Source organism: Eucalyptus grandis, chromosome 2 (genome assembly GCF_016545825.1).
Source record: "Eucalyptus grandis isolate ANBG69807.140 chromosome 2, ASM1654582v1, whole genome shotgun sequence".
Classification (NCBI taxonomy): domain Eukaryota; kingdom Viridiplantae; phylum Streptophyta; class Magnoliopsida; order Myrtales; family Myrtaceae; genus Eucalyptus; species Eucalyptus grandis.
The window spans coordinates 13,318,522-13,337,411 of record NC_052613.1 but is presented as its reverse complement, the minus strand read 5'-3'; the positions used below and the strand labels follow the sequence as shown (position 1 = coordinate 13,337,411).

The 18,890-nt window shown below is 38.9% G+C and overlaps 1 long non-coding RNA gene across 1 annotated transcript; it reads left to right on the top strand.

Annotated features, from left to right (window-relative positions):
• Positions 1 to 5,015: 5,015 nt before the first annotated feature.
• LOC120289322 lies at positions 5,016 to 5,649 on the top strand. Its single transcript, XR_005547247.1, has 2 exons — positions 5,016 to 5,167; positions 5,241 to 5,649. It is a non-coding gene; the product is annotated as an uncharacterized LOC120289322 (long non-coding RNA).
• The last annotated feature ends 13,241 nt before the right edge of the window (positions 5,650 to 18,890 follow it).

The following is an 18,890-nucleotide window of genomic DNA, read 5'->3' as shown; positions in this document are numbered from 1 at the left end:
CCTCTATTTGAAGCCAAGACTGTACATAACCCTCGAGGTAAGCAATTTTATTCACCATATGCTTGTTGTAGTAGAATGAGGTTTGGCTGTCATTTGGGAGTATCATTGCTGCATATAACGTGCCTTTTATCACAGATTTTTTGTGTCGATTACTCCATCTACTAGGTTGAAGTGTAAACTTTTATATCTCTTTGGCTTGTCACCGATACATATCAAGAGTTGGGTTTATGCACTTCCTTGTTAGATGGAAAAAAAAAAGGCCAAAGGTTACGTAACAAGGAAAGCTGTTGGGCATGACTGTAAAAGGTTTTCTTTCGAAATATTGAACTGGCCACTTTAAGAATCTTTCTTTAGTATAGAGAATCTCAGTCACAATTATAATTAAATAGTTAGAGTTGTCACCAATACAGAAATGTGCCAGCCCTTGAGTTGCTACATTTGTCCAACATGGTGCTTGCAATAACTATACATTTTTTTATGTCATCGTCATTGGTTAGCCTTGGCTTCATAATCTTTGTTGCTCATTGAGAGTAGTCCAGAAATTCTTACTTCAACCAAGCTCAACGTGGAGGTGAAATCTCTGTTGCTCATTGAGATTTGGTGTACTTATTCTAGCGTGGAAATTCGGTAGTCACAATGCATGACAGGAGAGGACAACCAAATAAAACTTCATTGTTCTGACTAATGCATTATATTGATTTATCATTTTCAAACCTTGAGAACCTAGCTAGGGAAAAAGGGGCAAATTATGAAGGATAAAATATGTTGCTTTTGCTAGCCTTTCTTGTGGAAAAACCATATTCGTGGCAATGGAGACTGAATTGTGGTCCCTGATTTGACTGAACAATTTAATTTGATAGCTAATTTTAGACTCTAAAATCCTCATTACTTATTCTTGCTGAACACTTGGATGCAGGTTGGTGGTTGGATTTGAAAGAAAAATCTCCTGTTGTAGTTTTAGAGGCTAGTCGTATTACTTTTTAAATGGGTCAGAGTCGACACTCCATGTTTTGGATTGGTACTCCTATCTATGAAATGGTTTTGTGTCATCCATTAAAAAATTATACCTTTCAATAGAACAGTTGACAGAACAAATCTAGTATGGAAATGTAGGGGAAGTTGTATTTCCCATTATGAGCTAGTGTGGGTCCTCAGAATTTTGTAAGTTGATCGGTCAAGTCTAGTTTAGTGAGTGTGGGCAATAACTGCTCTAGCATTGTATTTAGTTTGTATGCTACGGATCAATTAACTCTAGAAACCTAAGGTTCTCATTTTTTGGAATATGAGATGTATCTATGCTGAAATTTCATTTGGTATATTTACTATCTTTGATATGATTATGTGGTGATGAAGTAAGCATATTAGGTGGCCATGTTCATCTCCTCACTCCTGTCGCGTGGCTCTACTCAAACTGCGAGGCTTAAAGGGAGAGTTTAGAGAGGGAAAGCGAGCTTCGGTGGAGTCAACCATATCCAAGACTCTCTCTCTCCATCCTCATCTCCGTCCTCCCTCAACCCCTTCGTCTTCCACCTTTACCACTATGTTACACGATCGCTGCATCGCCGATGCAAGTGGGTGTTTGGCACCAATGATGGCACCACCTTCGGCATAACCCCGGAGGGTTGAGTGAAGCCGATAAGACTTCGGCATAACCCCCAAGGGTTGAGTGAAGCCTGGTACGAATTCGTGGCTAGCAAAGTGCTGACCACTCTAAGAATTTCTTCCTTATATTGAGTCAACCTTGAACTTTGTGAATTCGCAAAGTTCAAGGTCCCGAGGACTCAATATAAGGAAGAAATTGTTATAGTGGTCAGCACTTTGCTAGCCTCTAACTCTTATCAGGCTTCACTCAAACCTCTGGGGTTATCCATCATTGGTGCCAAACACCCGTCTCAGCTAATCGCCCACAGGCTCTGCTGCATCTACGCCGACCGCATCCACACCCCGAGCCTCGCTCCGGCCTCGTCTGTCTCCCTCGGTTCCCATGAGGTTCCGCTTGCGGTCAAAGAATGGCAGGAGAAATGGCTTTTATCAATATGTGAAGAGAAATAAGGTTTTAAATGATCTTATGTGGGGTCAAAGAATGGCAGGAGAAATGGCTTTTATCAATTTTTGTGCTAAGATTTGAACCCTGTGTGTTTTTTATTTTTCTGCTCTAACTTTGGACGGCCATAGGTATCCGCCGCAAGGGTCAATCTTACAACTGAGACAGCAATTGTATGGCCTGTTTCTGAAGCCAAGGCTATACCTAATTGGCAAAAGGAGTTGGGGATAAACACTTGCAAATCACTCAGACAAATTGTGGCTCAAGTCTAAGTGAGTTTACCATTGCTTTTCTCTTTCTCGTAACTTGTGAAGAATCATCCATTTCTCCTCATGAAAAGAATCGCCATTGACTTCAATTAAAATTAGTGTGAGAAATGTCATTTTCTGGGTGTGATTTGAACCGGGCATGGTTTTCTCTTTTTCTGCTCTAAACATTGACAGCCACAAGTATCTGCCACCAGCGTCAATCTGACAACCAGGATAGCAGTTGTATGGCCAGTATCTGAAGTCAAGGATGGCAAAAAGTGTTGGGAGAAACACTTGCAGAAGACTTTACAAATTTTGCCTTTATGTCTAACCCTCGACATAAGTAGTTTTATTCACCATCTGCTTGTTGCATCTGAATGAGGTTTGGCTGACATTTGTGAATATCATTGCCGCATATAACGTACATTTTATCACAGATTTTCTGTGTTGATGACTTTATCTAAAAGTTGGAAGTACAATCTCTTATATCTGTAATTTTCCCTGTCATATAATACAAACTACCTCGGATAAGAATATTTTTAATGCAGGGGGTTGTTGACAAGTTCTCTGGATGCTCTCGTGGATTTGGTTATGAGAAGCAAGCAATGGATGAGGCTATTGAGGAAATGAATGGACTTATCATTGAGGAAAAAGTTCAGCCTCAAGGTTTAGGTAGAGACTGAGATGGTGATCGCAGTCGTGATTGTGGTCATGATTGTGGCCCTAGTCGGGACTCTGGTGGTGGACATGGAGGTGGAGGTGGAGAGTGCTTTAAGTGTGACAAGACTGGGCATTGTGGAAGGGAGTGTCCTCGTGGAGGGGGCTGGGGAGGTAGGTATGGGGGGAGGGATGACAGGTATGGAGTTGGTGGTGGTGGGCACTATGGTCCTGACCGAAGTGGTGATTGATCTGGAGTGTGCAATAGGGATAGTGGTACTCAAGGAGGATCAGGAAATGCTCCTATAATCAGGACCGTTCTGGTCCCTATGAACGTTGTGGTACAGGGAACTTCTGTCCGGGGTAGAAAGAATACTACTGATAGCTATGCACATAATTTTTTCTAGTTATAGTAAAGCAGTCGATTCTGCGCTGATTGAAAAATATTTTGTGCTTGTAGCAGAGCAATTGGAGGTACTGTTGTTACTCTCTGGAGGTGTCAAAGTCCCTTCTGCTGAATCTCTTCTTTATTATTCTCTGGGTGGACAAATCTGCTTGATCGGTCTTTTGTTGTGCGAACTTTGGCTAAAAGATTCAACTGTTTAATATCCGTGAATGCTTGTTTTGATGTTATGGTCTGACGGCATTGGTTGCTTGACTTAAACAACCCAATTTGGCCTTAAGCTTTCAATGATATGATCGGTACTGGATTCTCTTTCACTTACATGCTTTAGCAATTGCAAATGCATCTGAGATTATTCTTGGTCGACTTCTTCATTGGCATTTGTGACTGTGGAGTGCGGACAGCTTTTTGGTGTCTATATGGCTCTTTTGAGGATAGGGCAAGAAATTCACCTGTGGATGTAATGCGTTTTTTCTATGCAAACGAGAAGCTGCCTTAGAAATGGATGCCCGTTTTGGCTACAAATTTTCAGATGTCTTACTTTTTGAAAAGGAGTTAAGCGGGTAAGCTCTATGTTTTTTATACACATTTGGTTAGCACTCAATTAATCCTGCTAAGTTTCTGGCGGGATTATTGGCTGTTTTGATGCATGGTCATGTTGCTTTCATGTCATAGGACATGGCTGTAGTCTTAAAAATTCTGAAAAGTCCTTTTGGCCTCAACAAGCTATTCCTTTATGCAATTAACTCCGTAAAATCCAGTAGCACCTTCCCCACGTGATTGCTGGTCTCTGTCTCCTCCATGTGCATGGTGCTGCTATTGTCTTAGGTTTCCTTGATAAATTTCCCTTTCAGGTGTAATGACGTCTCTTCCTATGAATCGGCAATGTTGTTATAAACACACGGTTCTTTTCACTTCAGCGGCTTTGCGCGCATTGACTTGCATTTCTGCATTAATGATCATGTATCTTCCCCTAATTCTTTTAAAAGTTGTGCTTGCTCCATCTGAAATCGATACTGGGTTTGTAACTCCTAGATGAGATACACTCTTAGCATTAGCAAAAACTGGATATGATCATTTCCTTTTCAGATTTTTTCTCTATAGTTACTTGGTTAAGGTTATTGAGCATTCTTAACTACGGCTCTGTAAATGTTTCGAGTCATTTTAAGTTGGAGAAATCTCTGCAGCACCCCCTAAACTTTTTTGTGCTAGTTGGTATACAAAATTGTGGATTGTTGTTTCGCACGTCTCATAGTCCGAGTAATATGACCATTTCTTGCCCATTGTTCACTTGCAAGCCTCATTCACATACCCAGCAGAGGCGGTTCTTGAACAGAGCAAGCCTTTGCCTCTGTTTCACATTCTTGAATGACCCGGCAAGAGTATTTTGAGCAACCGCGCTTCATGAGATGCAGACCTTAAAATGACTCAAAGGGGATGATACACCGCTTCGATTTCCTCTTTACAAATTCAAGAAAGATGACAGGATTTCGTTCTAGCGAGCTCAACGACTGCAAAATTTGATTGATAAGAACAGGGTGCGTTGTGCACGCGGGTCCCGTTCTTTCTGGGGCGGAGTGTCTTCGTCTGTTACGCGTCCATATAAGACAAGCAGGGACAGCACATCTAAAAGATAATGGTACAGTCTCGGGGTGTCGCCAGGATGAGCACATCCTAGCGACATGATGTTGTGAGTGCCCCAAGCTTTGACTCTTCCTATATAAGAAAAGCTCGAGGCAGGAGACTCACCACAACCCAATTTCGCACGGACCCTAGAAAGGGAGGCGTCTCCGATGGGTGATCTTGGCAACACAGGTGCTGTTCCTTTGCGTGTATCCGGTATTCATTCATACGATTCTCGCTATTATATCAGCGCCTATGTTTTCAGGTCACCCCTTTGAGATGATCACACTCTTTCCCTTTCACATATCGATAATGACTCTCCCAAATTAATCGGTATGGCTTCTTTGTCTCATTGAGATCAGGTGACTCGCTTTTAGGGTTCAACGTGGTGATTGAGGTGCTTTGGAAATTCATTTTCATGGTTGTACTCAGCTTCTTTTTCCATATTTGTAATAAGAATCTCTGTCAATTTTTTGTCACCATTATTTCTAGGGAAGTATACTACAATTATGTAAAACTACTGATTGTTGCTCTAGCCGCTTTCTTGTCACGACGAGTTGAGATTAAAGTGCTCGTTAGTGATTCACCCCAATAGAGCATGAGTGAGGTCATAATAACCTCTTGGACCGGAGGTGGTGTAGAAGAAGTAAAGTCTCTCCAATCCCTCCTCACAATTTGGATGATCTTGCACAAAGTTGATGTTTGATGCGGTGCAATTTTATGCCAAAAACTCAAGGTACGAGTGGTAATTATGAAGAAATGATTTTACGTCTGTAATGTATGCCGACCATCACCAGCCACAAGTGAGGGTGTGGGTGCTCGGTCCCTTGCCCATATATAGCGAGGGTCACAATGCCCTTGCCAGATCTGGCCAGACAAGGGCATGGCGGCCCTCACTCGATCTAGGCTTGCCTAGTGCTAGTGAGGGTCAACTGGCGACCATCACCAGCCTAAATGGAGGAAAAAAAATAAATAAAAGCAAAGAAAGAGAAAGAATTATAGAATATTACTAATTGGTTGTGGAAGTGTTGTGGAGAGAATATGAGAAAACTGTACCAAGCAACTTGAGAAACATTTATACTTAATTGTAGTACAAGTATATGTTGGAGAAATCTTCTTGAAGTATTTTGAAGTTGACAAAACGTTTCTATCAGTCTAGTCTGAAGGCTTGCAGACTCTGCTATTTAAAGTCTGAAGACCTCCGACAGCTAGACTCAAGACACAAAGTCTATCCTCATTGACAGTTCTAATCCGTTGAAGAAAGGTTATCCAGAACTGTATGTTTCGTTAATGATTTGACCTTATCAACTGGAGAAGATCTCGTGGCTGGAGAAGACATAACGGAGTCCTTTGATTGATCGAAGATTGATTCAATAATTGAAGATTCGGTGATTGCCTAAATATTATTGGAAGGTTCTGCTTATGGAAACCGAGATCCTGATTGTATGGGCGAACATGATTGATGGGCTATCAACACGTTCCTTTAATAGCTTGAACAATCTTCCTAATTGATTCCGTCCAACGGGTAGATTGGAGGAATTCCTTTGGTAAGTGCCAACGGGTATGATGGCATAAAGGAGTATATAAGGAAGACTGTCTTAGTTGTTCAAGGTGTGCGCGATAGAAGAATTCCAAAGTCTGAAGCTCCTATTTGTTTAGATAAATCCTTTGAGCGAATACTTGTATACAAAAGAGAGTCTATATGTGAGAAACCTTGAGGAGGTGTGGTAGAACATCTACACTGTGGAATCAAGGCAAAGCTGTGCTGTAACTTCTCTTTTGATCATAGTGAAATCCAGCCGGTGGGCTGTCGGTGCGAGAAAGAGTGGACGTAGGCTTGGAATAAGCCGAACCACTATAAATCCTGTGTTCAATTTTCTCTTCCTTACTTTCTCTATCTCGATCGTATTTCATTTTGATAATTAAGAGAGTATTTACTTTCTATCATATGCTAAGAATTGCTTCAGTATATCGATAAATTGTTTAGACACCTATTCACCCCCCTCTAGGTACTCATACTAGCAATATCAATTGGTATCATAGCCTGTGTACTTACTTAATTTGAAGTGTTTTACTTCATAGTAAAAGATCCATGGCTAGTATGCTAGCACCAGGGCTGATGGAAGGGCAAAGCAATACCAGACCACCCTACTTTGATGGAAAGGATTACAACATCTGGAAGAACAAGATGAAAGCTTTCCTACGATCAAAGGATCCTCTGGAATGGGACGTTGTAGAAAAATGAATTACTCCTACCACTGCATTAGTCTCTGAAAGAGGAAAAGAAACTGAAGAAACCAGCGGAATGTCTCAGGAAGAAATAACCAAGAGACAAACACTCGATGCAAAAGCAATTTACTCCTTATATTGTGCTTTATCACCAACTGAATATAATAGAATATCTTCTTGTGGTACAGCAAAAGAAGTTTGGGACAGATTGCATATCACCTATGAAGGAACATATCGAGTGAAGGAAACAAGAATCAACATTCTTCTTGGTCAATACGAAGCCTTCATAATGAAACCAGGAGAATCTATATCTGACATGTTTAGTCGATTTACAGATATTGTAAATGGTCTTGAAAATCAAGGTCAACCAACTTCTGATCCCATGAAGGTAAACAAGCTACTACGTGGACTCTCCGAGATTGGAATCACATAAAGACTACGATAAGAGAGACGCAGAGAATTATGCCACTATCTGTCGACGAGCTAGTTGGAACTCTTCAGTCTTATGAAGTGGAACGAATCAATGAAGATGAAGATCCAAAAGGTAAGAAATCCATTGCATTAAAATCAAATGATGATTCTGATGATACAGATTCTGAAGAAGATATGGACGATGAGGAGCTTGCTCTCATGATAAGAAGATTCAGAAAACTGAATAGAAAAGGAAGAAGGTTCAACTCAAAGAAACAAAGCTTTCAAAGACAAAGACCAAGTGCGTTGATGATGATGAGAACCAAACAAAGACATAGTCCGCTTTGAATGTAAGAAAATGGACACATCGGACCCAACTGTCCTCTTCGAAGAGAGAAGAAAGGAAAAGCTGAAAAATTTCGAAAAGCTCTCAAAGCCGAAACTGGAGTGACACGAAGTGTGAAGAAAGTGATAATGAATATGCCAATCTATGTCCGATGGCACAATCGGACTCGGACTACGAATCGACTCGGACGGTGAATTTGAGGCAAGTAATTTTAAAATTCTGTCAAAGTTTCTAAATATATTGATGAACTATGCTTTAGTCTTAAGACTTCTCTCAAAAGAATTTCCGAACTGAAAAAAGAAAACTCAGCTCTAAAACAAAAAGGAAAATGTTTTGTAAAGAGTTAAAAGTCTAGACTTGTATGTTTCCAATCTTAAAGAAAATGAAGATAATCTTTCAAAAGAAAATGCTTTTTTAAAAACAGACTTATCAAATATATCAAAGAAATTTTCTATAGGGTCTGAAAACTTGAGAAAATTCTTTCAGCACAAAGACCTTACTTCAATAAGTCCGGTCTAGGTATGACATAAGAAACAATTCCCTTGATTGATTTTCCTAAAGTAAAAGAAAGAATTAAGAAAAGACTCTCGAGTGAGGTTTACAAAAATCACTTCAAGAAAGTTTTTGTTAAATCTATAGGTAGAAATGCTCTAAAATGTTCAAAATGTAATAGTCCGGATCACTTTGAAAAGAGTGTCCTATGGTTTGGAAACCCGTTAAGAAAATATGGGCTATCACGCTTATGTTACTAACACCAAAGGACCCAAGAAAGTTTGGGTACCAAAGAAAGCTTAAGACTCTTTTTAAATGCAGGTCACCGTCAAGAGAAAGGTAAAGTGGTATCTTGACAGTGGATGCTCAAGACACATGACAGGAGACTCAAAAAGTTGCATAAAGCTTGCTCAAGTAAATGGTGGAAAAGTTTCATTTGGAGGAAACAACAAAGGAAGTATTGTGGGATTTGGAATTGTGAAAATTGGAAATCTCACAATAAGTAATGTTTCCTTAGTGGAAGGACTCAACTACAATCTTCTCAACATTAGTCAATTGTGTGATATCTGGTTTCAAGATCTTCTTTCAAGAAGGAATATGTTACGGAATCGGTAAAGACTCTACTCGATCTTTCATGGGTTGTAGACATGGAAACATCTATCTTCTGGTTGTGAAACCAAATGAATCGCAATGTTTTATCTCAATTCAAGACGAAGCAAGCTTATGGCACAGAAAGCTTGGTCATGTCAACATGAAGCAGTTAGCCAAAATCTCAACAAAACAGCTTGTTCGAGGTCTACCCAGATTACCTTATCAAAAGACTGATCCATGTACTCCATGTATATTGGAAAACAGGTAAGAAATTCATTTAAGCCAATAAATCATGTCTCTACTAATCATGTACTACGATTGCTGCATATGGATCTCTTCGGACCAACCAGAACACGTAGTCTTGGAGGTAAGAAATATTGCCTAGTAATTGTGGACGATTACTCCCGTTTTACTTGGGTATATTTCCTTGCAAGTAAGTCTGAAACTTCTCGTATTTTGAAAAGTTTGCTAAAAATGTTCAAAATGAAAAAGGATGTGTTATCTCTTGTATAAAAACAGATCATGGAGGTGAATTTGAAAATCAAGATTTTACAAAATTTTGTGATGAATCTGGCTTTAATCATGTGTTCTCCTTACCATATACTCCTCAGCAAAATGGAGTTGTGGAAAGAAAGAATAGATCTCTTCAGGAAATGGCTAGAACTCTTTTAATAGAAAGCAAGATTTCTTCATGATTTTGGGCTGAAGCTGTTTCAACAGCTTGTTATATCATCAATAGAGTCTTCTTAAGACCTATTCTAGAGAAAACCCCTTATGAAGCCTATTGTTTCATACTTTCATGTATTTGGTTGCAAATGTTTTATATTGAAAAATGCAAAAGATCGAGTTGGTAAGTTTGAAGAAAGATCAGATGAAGGTATCTTCCTTGGATATTCTACATCAAGCAAAGCCTTGAGTCTATAACAAGAAGAGCCGCCTGTGGAGGAGTCAATGAATGTCAAATTTCAAGACTCAACACAAGATGAATCAAGTCGAGACTCATCAAGAAGAGTCCGAACTGCTCCAGACCTTCCAAAGCTTACAACTCAAGAAGCATCTCAGACTCTGGAAAACCAGCATCAGGATGTTTGTGAAGATTCAATGAAAGAGAGAGATCATCAATCAGACAAATCAACAAGTAACTGGAAGCATAAGTCCAGTCATCCCAAAGATCTTATAATCGGCGAAATTAATGAAGGAATTCGCACCAGATCCAAAAGGCGAGAAGAGTCTAGTCTTTGTAGCTCTTGTTTCTGAAATTGAACCAAAAAGCATAGAAGAAGCTTTGTCTGATGAAAGCTGGATTGAAGCTATGCAAGAAGAGCTCAGACAGTTCAGCATTAATGATGTCTGGGAATTGACATCCAAACCAAAAGGTAAAACTGTTATTGGAGCTAAATGGGTGTTCAGAAACAAGATGAATGAGAAAGGAAAAGTCGTACGAAACAAAGCAAGACTCGTGGCCAAAGGATATACGCAAGAAGAAGGAATAGACTATGATGAGACTTACGCTCCAGTAGCAAGGTTAGAAGCTATTCGACTATTACTTGCATTTGCTTGTTATAAAAATTTCAGGTTATTCCAAATGGACGTCAAAAGCGCCTTCCTAAATGGATTTATCCATGAGGAAGTTTATGTGGAACAACCACCAGGGTTTGAAGACCCAAAGAAGCCGGACTCGTCTTGGTGAAAAAGGCTTTGTATGGTTTAAAGCAAGCACCTCGAGCTTGGTACGACAGATTAAAAATTCTCTAAGTCTATGCAGGATGAATTTGAAATGAGTATGATGGGAGAGTTAACATTCTTTCTTGGTCTTCAAATAAAACAATTGAAGGAAGGAACTTTTATTTATGAAGAAAATATGTTAATGATCTTGTCAAAAGATTTGACCGGAGAAGTGCAAAAAGACCGACATACCGATGTCAAGTTCTTTGAAGATAGACAAAGATGAAGAAGGAAAGAAAGTTGATCAAAAGCTGTACAGGAGCATTATTGGTTCACTTCTTTATCTTACTGCTTCTAGACCTGACATTTTGTTGAGTGTTTGCATCTGTGCAAGGTTTCAATCAGATCCTAGAGAATCCCATCTCAGTGCTGCCAAACGCATCATTAAATACGTGGCTTCATCATCAAGCATCGGTCTTTGGTATCCTAAGAGAGGAGACTTTAATCTTCTGGGATATTCAGACGCAGATCTGGCCGGCTGCAGAGTTGATAGAAAAAGCACTTCGGGAACTTGCCAGTTGCTTGGAAACAGGACAATGTCTTAGTTTTCAAGGAAACAAAGCACCGTGTCTCTTTCAACAACAGAAGCGAGTATGTAGCCACGGGAAGCTGCTGTTCGCAAATTCTATGGATAAAACAACAGCTAAGAGACTTTGAAATTGAAGACTCATGCACGGAGATTAATTGCGACAATACTAGCGCTATCAACCTCACCAAAAATCCAATTCTCCACTCAAGAGCAAAGCATATAGAGATTCGACATCACTTTATTAAAGATCATGTTCAAAATGGAGATGTTTCAATTCAATTTGTTGACTCAAAGAATCAACTGGCTGATATATTCACAAAGCCTTTGGAGAAAAATCAATTTGAGTCTATACGGTCCGGACTCAACATTTTGAGGTATGAGGATATCAAAGTCTAAAGACCTTCGGACTCGGACTTACAAGACTCTATCTCGAAAGACAGTCTTGGTACGTCCGTCAGACTGTCAAAGATATCCAAATCAACAGGAAAGTTTTGTCACCATCAAAAAGGGGGAGATTGTTGGAGAAATCTTCTTGAAGTATTTTGAAGTTGACAAAACATTTCTATCAGTCTAGTCGAAGGCTTGCGACTCGCTATTTAAAGTCCGAAGACCTCTCGGACAGCCGGACTCAAGACACAAAGTCTATCCTCATTGTGAGTCTCTAATCCGTTGAAGAAAGGTTATCTAGAATCGTATGTTTTGTTAAGGATTTGACCTTATCAGGCGGAGAAGATCTCGTGGCTGGAGAAGACATAACGGAGTCCTTTGATTGATCGAAGATTGATTCGATAATTGAAGATTCGGTGATTGCCTAAATATTATTGGAAGGTTCGCTATGGAAACCGAGATCCCGATTGTATGGGCGAACATGATTGATGGGCTATCAACACGTTCCTTTAATAGCTTGAACAATCTTCCTAATTGATTCCGTCCAACGGGTAGATTGGAGGAATTCCTTTGGTAAGTGCCAACGGGTATGATGGCATAAATGAGTATATAAGGAAGACTGTCTTAGTTGTTCAAGGTGTGCGCGATAGAAGAATTCCAAAGTCTGAAGCTCCTATTTGTTTAGATAAATCCTTTGAGCGAATACTTGTATACAAAAGAGAGTCTATATTTGTGAGAAACCTTGAGGAGGTGTGGTAGAACATCTACACTATGGAATCAATGCAAAGCTGTGCTGTAACTTCTCTTTTGATCATAGTGAAATCCAGCCGGTGGGTGTCGGTGCGGAAGAGTGGACGTAGGCTTGGAATAAGCCGAACCACTATAAATCCTGTGTTCAATTTTCTCTTCCTTACTCTCTCTACCTCGATCGTATTTCATTTTGATAATTAAGAGAGTATTTACTTTCTATCATATGCTAAGAATTGCTTCCGTATATCGATAAATTGTTTAGACACCTATTCACCCCCCTCTAGGTACTCATACTAGCAATATCAGTATACACTCCAATAAAATATCATCTCCCACAACTATTACATTTTAATTTTCTCGCACCACACACAAAACACTTAAAGCAAACTAGCTTTTATGAAGACACACCCGCAACTCTTATTTTTCTCTCCCCTACGGACAGGCAACTTTCTTTTTTCTAATTGTGAAGCTATTGCCGTTGCGGCTTGTGTGGTTTTCACCAAAGCTCATCATACTTACAATAGGCAAATAAAAGAAATGGAATGAATCTAGCATCAATCCAAGAAAAGTTTGAAGGATAATATATTACTGAAGCACTCCGACAATCTATTTCCAGCCTACACTCCAAAAGCCACGAACCGAGATGTTCAATCAAATTCTACATACAATAGGCAAATAAAAGAAATGGAATGAATCTAGCATCACTCGAAAGTGAATCGACAAACTTCAAATTCCAAGACCTCAAATTCTCATTAGAAGTTGCTAAGAAACCCTATAGGAAGAGGAAGGGGGAGGAGTGGTGTGGTGAAAAGCGGAGGAACGGCACGGTGGCGTTGCCGTGGTGTCTCCGAAAGTTTTCAGCTCAACCTTCAAAGACAGGCAAAATGGCCTCAAAAGATTGCATAACGCTCCTTCAGCGGTTTTAAAATCAACTAAAAACGGTGGCAAGGAAGGGACAACAACAATTTTGCTTCAGCAGTAGGCAAAGGAAGAAGCAAACGGTAGAAATCTAATTCATGCATTTTTTTTAATCAATTGCAAATTTTGGACAAGAATTTCGGTCTGTCGGAAGAAGTCGGCTAATAAAAATCTGATTGGCCGGCGAACTCAGCCCCTTAATTGAGATTATCTTAATTACTTATTTGAAGGAAAAAAAATCACTTCTACCTATTTAATCATAAGCATGGAATAAATGCGATTTTTTTATTGAAAGAAATGTTTTTAAACAGGTCAATCTATCGACCCCAGCAATTTGTGACCATATCCAAGACTCTCTCTCTCTCTATCATCATCTCCATCCTCCCTCGACCCCTTCGTCTTCCCGCCTCCATCACTACGTCGCCCGGTCACTGCAGCGCCGATGCCCCCTCTCGGCTCATCACCCACAGGCTCCGCTGCATCTACCGACGACATCCGCACCCCGAACCTCGCCCGGCGCCGTCTTTGTCTCCTCCGACTCCCGCGAGGTTCCGCTTGTGGTGCGTTCCGAGCTCCGCTGCACCTCTCGGCGCATTTGGTGGCAGCGGCGGTGGCGTGGCAGCGGAGTCGACAATGACGATGGGAAGGCGAAATCGGTCGTGGATGGAGCCGAGGAGGCCTCAGGGGTATCACCTCCGATGTCATAATTCTCGACATCGGAGTAAGCCCCTCTCTCTCTCTCTCTCTATATATATCTCTCGCACTTAATGTATCGTACGAGCTAAAGCCTCGATTTTTTTTCTTTTTTTTTTCCCTTTTTGGTGTGCGGCCACTTGAGAGTCTCTGTTTTGTCTCTGCAGGGAATGACTGGTGAGGGATGTTTTCTTGAATATATGATTTTCCGTACTATATAAATTTTGGCTGTCCCCGCTGAATGTTCACGGCCTACTCAGTGAACCCCAAAAAAGAAAACAAGAAACCAGAGACACCGCTATATAAATTTATCATTTTTTCAAAGCTATTTTGGTTTATGAAATGAAAACTCATTTTATTTTAGGATAATTACACAAATAATTTCTAAAAATTGATCGAATGTGTAATATCTTGCATGAACTTTTAATCTATTCAATATAATTTTTTAAACTTCAACTCAATGTATAAAGTCATAATTTAGTCCATATACCCCATTCTTTTACCTTGATAAGAATTAAGTAGCACTAGTATCGATACGCGATACGTAATTTTTTAAAAATTTTGGATTCGTTTTAATTGTTTTTATTGTTCGGATTACAATTTGCATCTATTTTTGAGAAAATACACAGGTAAATTTTGTCACACGATATTGGTGTTACAGGAAAAAGAGGATCCGTGTTCATTTTACTAATAAGTTAGAGCTTGTAGAATTTTTAAATTATCCTCTTTTTTTCTGGCTAATTTTAAACTTAGTGGATCATAGATAAAATTATTTTAATTTAAAAAAAAAACTCTTTTAAATGATTTCAGATACACTTAAAGAAAAGAAATCAAAACGTTAAAAAAAAGTGCAAAAATTGTACGGGCATTTTACATGCAATTTTCCGTGCCTTAGCCATGGGCATTTTTCTTCCAAATTATTGAAACATAATCTAAATTTCCTCAATTTAACCCTAATCACCAAATCTCCAAAATTTTCAAATTGAACATTAGGTTTATTTATTTATATAAGAAAAGGGGGCATTCACTTTATCACTTTATCTGATAAGCCCCATCTCTTACCAACTCCATATTTTTCAATCCGCCTTTCCGGATCACATTCTCATTTAACGGACCATCCTCTATCTATGAGAAAACACATGATTAACCTCAGTCACACGATGACCATTTGGCATTGCAGAAAAACAATTGAGATTAAGCCATAAAGGCCCTCAATTTTTCAGTACTTATATTTATCAATGTTGAAAATGAAAGTAAAATATGCTTCATAATAACTGAATATTGAATACCAAATAGTACCAGTTTGTTAACTAAGCATGAGCACCTTTAATAAGTTTTTTTGCAAAATATTTAGCAAGATTCTCATTTTCAGTAAGTATCTCTTTTCTATTGAATGAATAAGTGGCCTTCCCTTGCCTAGCAATTTGGTGATTTTCTGACTTAATTAAACTTTTTAAGCTTATTTTTATTATGATAACAAAATGTGTTTAATTTTACTAATTGCTAAATATTTAAGTTTTCAAGACTTAATCAAGTTATCAAATAACCTGCAAATTTGGAAACTACTCTCCTTGGATTTACTCTTAGTAAACACCATTTTAATATATTGTAGCATAGATGTAAATTTGTTGACTATACATAAAATTTAGATGCAAACCAGTAAGTTACTGATCACCTTGACATCTAAATTCAAATATTAGATATTTTATGTTGATTTTAGTAAATTTAAATATGAAGTAGTAATTTCTTTTACAAGTAAAAAAAATGGTGAAAATAGGTGATCGGTATTTACTCTCTATATGTTAGGTCTCACTGTCATCGTGAAATATTAGATTTTAACCATGACTTTTCAATGCAATAGTAAGTATACAAACATGTTGAGTCAGGATTTTCTTCATAACAATGCTTGACTGTGATTAACTCTTTTATATTGGGCTACCTCATTGGGTGATATACAAGAAACATTAAATATTTTCACATATCTACGAATTAAATTGAACATACATCAAAAGTCCATTATTAACCGAGGCTTTTTTGTGGAGTAGGTTATGATATAGGTGGAAAACGAGTATTATAAATGTAGGTAGATATCAATGACCAGGCATGACGAACGAATGAATATAATCTAATTTTGGCTAGAGGAAGCTTGATATGCTCTAATGGCTTTGATTTTCAATATATAATATAGATAGAAATATAATTTAATAGGTTGAAATTCATAATTGATCCCTCAAATTTACGCACTAAAATGAACCTTTGATAAGTTCTATAATAGCTATATTGGTCTAACAACAAAAAGTAGTTTTTTACATTTTGTTTCAGGTTAATCTCTCGAGTGACGATACTATGACAATTTAAATTTGGAGACAACATTTTAAATATTTTAATATAATTCATAGACTAAATTGAACATATATTGAAAATCTAGGGACCTCATTGTATAATAAATTAGAATTTAGGGACCATATGAAATAAATTTAAAGTTAATGGATGAATTATGCAAATTTTATATAACAAATGTAGTTTTGAGGAGGGCAGCGCAGGGATTTTAAAGCCGTCTTTTTAGGATCCGGAGGTCTTCTTCATCCACGAAAACCGTCCTGGAGTGTCGGTTATAATATGATATTGCCTTCCAATTCCATCACGGCGTCTCAAGTTAACTGTTAACCGCAGCGGTTTTCTTCTTTGGAGGCGCCGTTTTTAGAGAGAGATAGAGAAACGGATACCGTACGCAGAGAGTCAAAGAGGCTTCAGAGAGTGAAAAATTGATCCGTTTCTCCCGGCCGAGAAGTCCGATTGATCCAGGTCTCCATTGAAGCTTCGCCACCCGGTCCGTATTTTCATCGGCGACGAGTTTCCGTGGCTGTCTCGGGGTTTCGCTTGATTATCAATCGTGATTAGAACTCCGTTTCATTGAGGCGTTTCTTGGTCGTCGACAGTGCTGGTCTATCTGTGAGAAGTGGTCCGGAGTTTGAGTAACGATTCAACAATGATGACCGGGGAGGTGAGCTTTTCTCAATCTTTTTCTCCTTTTTCTATTTTCGTCGTGCTGTTCATGTGTTGAATTATTATCTGTGACGCTGTGTGTTCCAAGATCTTCGAACGATCGGTAGCGGTCGATGGTGGTGTTGTAGTAATGGATGGTGTTCGGAGGCGATGTCCATGGCAGCAATGGCCGGAAGTAGTGAATAGTGGTGCATTCCGAGCTCCGCTGCTCCTCTTGGCGCATTTAGCAGACGCGGCGGCGGCAGAGTCCACGGTGTGTTTTTTTCTTTTTTCTGGCAAGATTTGAACTGTGTGTTTTAAATGATCTCTTATGTGGGGTCAAAGAATGGCAGGAGAAATGGCTTTCCTAATTTTTGGTAAGATTTGAACTGTGTGTTTTTTCTTTTTCTGCTCTAACATGGAACAACCACAAGTACCCGCGCGTCATCGCTTGTTGCGTAAAACGTGCCCTTTATTACAGATTTTCTGTGTCGATTAGTCCATCTACTAGTTTAAAGTATGAACTTCTATATCTCTTTGGCTTGTCACAGGTACATATCAATAGTTGGGTTTTACTCGCTTAAGGTGCACTTCCTTGTTAGAAGGAAAAAATGACCGAAGGTTACGTAACAAGGAAAGCTGTTGGTCATGACTGTAAAAGGTTTTCTTTTAAAAATTGAAATGGCCACTTTAGTAATCTTTCTTTAGTATGGAGAATCTCAGTCACGATTTTAATCAAATAGTTAGAGTTGTCGCCAATAAAGAAATGTTGCCAGCCCTTGAGTTGCTACATCGGTCAACATGGTGCTTGCAATAACTATAACTTTTTGTGTCATCGTCATTGGTCAGCCTTGGCTTCATGAATCTTTGTCGCTCATTGAGATTAGTCCGGAAATTCTTACTTCAACTGAGCTCAACAAGGAGTTGGAATCTCTGTTGCTCATTGAGATTTGGTGTACTTATTTTAGCGTGGAAATTTGGCAGTCGCAATGCATGACAGGAGAGGACAACCAAATAAAACTTCATAGTTCTGACTAAACTTATGCATTATATTGATTTATCAATTTCAAACCCTAAGAACCTAGCTAGGGAAAAATGGACAAATTATGAAGGATAAAATATGTTGCTTTTGCTAGCCTTTCTTGTGGAAAAACCATATTCGTGGCATTGGAGACTAAACTATGGTCCCTGATTTGACTGAATAATTTAATTTGATTGCTAGTTTTAGACTCTAAAACCCTCATTACTTATTCCCGCTGAACGCTTAGATGCAGGTTGCTGGTTTGATTTGAATGAAAAATCTCTTGTTGTAGTTTTAGAGGCTAGTAGTATTGCTTTTTAAATGGATCAGAGATGATACTCCATGTTCATTGGCGGAACTCACCAAGTTTTGGATTGGTGCTCCTATCTACAAAATGGTTTTGTGTCATCTATTAAAAAATTGTACTCTTTCAATAAAACAGTTGACAGAACAAATCTAGTATGGAAAATGTAGGGGAAGTTGTATTTCCCATTATGAGCTAGTGTGGGTCCCCAGAATTTTGTAAGTTGATCAGCCAAGTCTAGTTTAGTGAGTGTGGGCAATAACTGCTCTAGCATTGTATTTAGTTTGTATGCTTCAGATTAATTAACTCTAGAAACCCAAGGTTCTCATTTTTTTGGAACATGAGATGCATCTATGCTGAAATTTCATTTGGTATAGTTACTATCCTTGATATGATTATGTGGTGATGAAGTAAGCATATTACGTGGCCATGTTCATCTCCTCACTCCCCTCCCCACTCAAACTGAGAGGCTTACGGGAGAGTTTAGGGAGAGAAGGCAAGCTTCGATGGAGTCGACCATATCCAAGACACTCT